Source organism: Vicugna pacos, chromosome 3 (assembly GCF_048564905.1).
Source record: "Vicugna pacos chromosome 3, VicPac4, whole genome shotgun sequence".
Lineage (NCBI taxonomy): Eukaryota > Metazoa > Chordata > Mammalia > Artiodactyla > Camelidae > Vicugna > Vicugna pacos.
In genome coordinates, this window is record NC_132989.1 from 13,460,499 (window position 1) to 13,464,890 (window position 4,392).

The 4,392-nt window shown below is 48.7% G+C and overlaps 1 pseudogene; it reads left to right on the forward strand.

Annotated features, from left to right (window-relative positions):
- Positions 1-445: 445 nt before the first annotated feature.
- On the forward strand, positions 446-1,142 carry LOC102528212 (ferritin light chain pseudogene; annotated as a pseudogene).
- The last annotated feature ends 3,250 nt before the right edge of the window (positions 1,143-4,392 follow it).

The window sequence follows — 4,392 nt, forward strand, 5'->3', positions numbered from 1 at the left end:
CTGGCCCCTGACCTAGAAGGGAGAGGATAGGTGTTAGGCAGCCTACCTGGGGGCTTTCTGGAGAAGGGACACAGAGGCACGGAAGGATGTGGACCAGGGAGCAGTGGAGATTTGAGTCCGAGGTGAGCTAGCAGGGGCACAAACTCAAAGGCTAGCAGAGGCCAGGGAGACCTAGGGAGTGAGAGAGGCCGGCCGGGAGGAGCTGAGGGAACTCGCACACTTGTGTCCCATTTAAACTCTGCAGCATCTAAGCTCCGGTGCTTTGCGGCCAACATGCCCATTTTTCAGACCATTGAAAATTTTAAGAGAAGCCTGAATTAAAAAAAAAAAGTATAGCAGTGCATTTGGCAGTCCCGCGGATCTGTTTCTTGCTTCAACAGTGTTTGGACGGAACAGACCCAGGGATGCCCCTTGTTCCAGCCTCAAACCACCCTTCAACCTTTTTTCCAGTTGCATCCTTCAGAACCAGCCACTGTGCTATCTTCAGCCTCTGGGACCAACCAACACTGTTTTGTGAGCTTAACTCCTTATTTCGGATCAACCATGAGCTCCCAGATTTGTCAGAATTATTCCAGCGAGGTTGAGGCCTCTGTCAACCACCTGGTCAACATGCATCTGCGGGCCTCCTATACCTACCTCTCTCTGGGCTTCTATTTTGACCGCGACGATGTGGCTCTGGAGGACGTTGGCTACTTTTTCCACGAATTGGCTGAGGAGAAGCGCGAGTGTGCGGAGCGTCTCTTGAAAACGCAAAACCAGCGCGGGGGCCGTGCCCTCTTCCAGGATGTGCAGAAGCCATCTCAAGATGAGTGGGGTAAAACCCAGGACACTATGGAAGCTGCTATTGTCCTGGAGAAGAACCTGAACCAGGCCCTTTTGGATCTGCATGCCCTGGGTTCTGCCCGCGCAGACCCACATCTCTGTGACTTCCTGGAGAACGACTTCCTGGATGAGGAGGTGAAACTCAACAAGAAGATGTGCGACCACCTGACTGACCTCCGCAGGCTGTCTGTTCCCCAGGCTGGGCTGGGTGAGTATCTCTTCGAATGGCTCACCCTCAAGCACGACTAGGAGCCTCTGCAACCCAGCAGCCTTTATGGAGCCCCTCTGGTGTCAGGGCTTCTGCCTGAAGCCTCTCTGCAGTCACCAATCAGCTTTTAACCATCCTGGAGCCCTCTCCCAAGCCTTGGACCAAATGGAAACAATAAAGCTTTTCGCAACAACAACAACAACAACAATAAAAAATAAAGTATAGTTGGTTTACAATATTGTGTTAATTTCTGGTGTACAGCATAGTGATTCAGTTTTATATATGTATTATATACATACAGTCCTTTTCAATTTTTTCATTATAGACTATTACAAAGTACTGAATATAGTTCCCTGTGCTAGACAAGCCTGGATGTTTTTTGAAATTAAAAACTTAAAAACATAGAGTGGGTCAAACAGAATGTGAAGAGGGATGACTGTCTCATGACTCTTGGCTTAGGATATGTCTGGAGATCATTCAAACCAGAGTGAGGAGGAAAGCTTCTAGACTGGGGGAGTGTGCCTCTCAGGACAGGTGGACATTGGGAGGAGGGGACTGAAGTCCACTGGATAAACAAGGCCTATATTCCCAAAGAGTCCATTTTCCTGAAATATTTTGGAGGAAATCATTGTTAAAGTGCAAACATATTTGGATAGATTACAAAACTTACATCTTTTTCCTTTTTTTTAATTAATGAAAAAAATTTTGATTGGCATTACATAACATAAAGTTCACTGATCTTAATAGTACAGCTCAATGAATTAGTTTTGCCTGTTCCTGAACTTGACGTACATGGTATTTGGGGCCTGGCTTGCTTCTCTTGACATGTTGTCTGAGATTCCTCCATGGCATTACATGTAGCAGTGGTCTGCTATGTTTTGTGGTCATGCATTATTGCTCAGTCCACTTATTTTACTGTTAATAGATATTTGGCTTATGTCCAATTTTTGGAGTCTATGAATGACAGGGCTATGACAATTTCTGCTGCGTGAGCCTTTTGTGGACATAAGCACTCGCTTCCCTGTGGTATGTGCCCAAAGTGGACTTGCTGGCGGTCTGGCTGATGTGTGTCTCAGAAGAAGGATGTGCTTGCTTTGAGTGGTTTTAGACTCTGCCCCCAGGCCCTCAGGGGCCCAAGCCCTCTATCCTTTGCAGTTAGGTGCCACCATTGGAAAACTTGAGAACATTGGTGTAGGAGCAAGAGCGTGGAATGAAGAACCAGAAGACGGAAGCCAATAGATGGTACATTATTAGCATCATTTTGCAGGTAAACACAGAGGCTCAGAGAAGCAAGCTGATTTGTTGGAGGTCAGGCAGATGTTAAGGGGAGACCTTGGGTTCAAATCCAGATTCATCCAACTCCAGACTCATGTTTTTAATTGCTCTGCTTTAAAGCCTGGAGGTAGGCAGCTGTATTTTCACCAGCCCAGTGTCCATTCCTCTCCTTTTGCTAACAGCATGCTAGCTGTCCGTGGCTATCTGATACAGTCTTAGTGGGCTGTCACTCCGGGTACCCTCCACCCTGGGCCAAGGTTCAGGCTCAGCACTAGGGTGAAGGGAGTCAGGTGTCTAAGGTACCTAGGGTGCAAAATTTCAGGAGGCACTCACTCTCAGGGTCAGACAAGTGTCAGGTCATCTTTGTCCTCAGCCCAGCCCTCCAGGGGGTCCAAATTCAGTCAGCACCCACCACCCCACTGACCCCTCAACCCCAGACAGCAGTCTAGATCTTGAGAGGGCCAACTCATGGAGAGGAGGGGCATCCTTCTGGTGATGAAGGCCTGAGTGAATTGCCCATCCACTCCTAATTCTTGCCTTTGGGGAGGTCTAACTGTGAACCCTACACTGTCATTCTCTGCGTCACTCATAACCGTGCACTAAACTCCCCTTCTGTATAAGTAAAGGGTTGGTTTCTGTGACTTGTAAGGAACACACTATATGCTCGAGAGCAAGTTGCCTGATGTTTCTAACCCTCCTTTTCTCCATCTGGAAAATGGGAACTCCATGCTTAGCACTCCAGCTGGAAAACACAGCAGGTCCCTGGGTGAGGGATACTTCTAAGCATTGCTTCTCAGCCTTGCTTCCACGCTGGCATTAACTATGGAGACTGAACAATCCGGCGCCCGGGCTCACAGACATTCAGAATCTCCGAGGGTGGGCTTCCATGGCAAGAGTTTGTAAAGCTCCACAGGTGATTTCAGTGAGAAGCAAGGGCCGAGAACAACTGTTCTAAACAACTCGGGATTTCTGTGGGTAATTAGTAGCTCCACTTCCCCTGCAATGCCCCGTGGCTCTACACTTGGGACTTCGAGTATCAGCACTGGAAAGGCCCCCATCTGGGCAGAAGGCAGATAGGAGGAGAAACAAGAACTTCTTGGGCCTCCCTTATCCCCGGGTTTTCAAGGATCCCAGCAGCAGCCTGGTGAAAGCCTGAGGGCTTAGTTCGAAATCCTCAGGCAACTGGAGAGGCTTGTGTCTGGGAGCTGCCGAGGAGTCTGCAATCCCAGAGCCAAGGGCCATGGGGAGTTCATTTGGGCCATTTCCTTGCCTCTGGGCAGGAGGCACTGATGGGGCCTGGAATAGGCAGCAGGAGAGCTGGGTCAAGTCTCAGTCCTGCCACTGGGACATCAACCAGTGAACCTAGGCAAACAGCACCAGTTGCAAAACGAACAGATCTTTATTGAAGAATCACTGTGTGCAAGACACCAAGTGGGTATCCTCAGTCTGGACACATCAAAGAACTCTGATGTACAGGAGAGAGGTGGGACCTGAGGGTCTGCATTTGTCCACGGGCATCCAAGCAATTCTGATATTGGTAGGCTCTGGATACTGAGTCTAAGGCTGAGTAATCAAGGTGATTCTCAAGAGGGAAGCAGACTTGAGCATCACAGCAGAAGGTGCTGTGTCGGGGAGGAGCGGTGTGTTTTGAATGGTGAGACAAAGTGAGTAAACCCAGACACAGACATCGAGCAGTCCCCAAACATCGGGACCTTACTTTGCTCAACGAGTACTTGATGGAGTAGGACCTACTGCTGTGTGATACAAATTCCAGCTCCACATCTATTCCTCTACTGGTCACTCATTATGTACCAGTTCTGAGTCTCTTGCATTGTCCTCAGTGTGTATCTAGGACCGAGAAGCCCTTTAGCTTTGCTCATGACCACTGGCCTCTGACACTTACATGCAGTTTATCCAGTGCTCCCTCTCATCTATTTTAGATAATTCTCATAATTTCCTGGGGGAGGTGGCAGGCTGGACTGACTTATCATCCCTCTTTTTCAGCACAAAACTCTCATGGTCATGTGGCCAGTAAGAGTCAGTAAGCAGAAGGGCCCAAATCCAAAGCTGGACATCAGACCCTATGT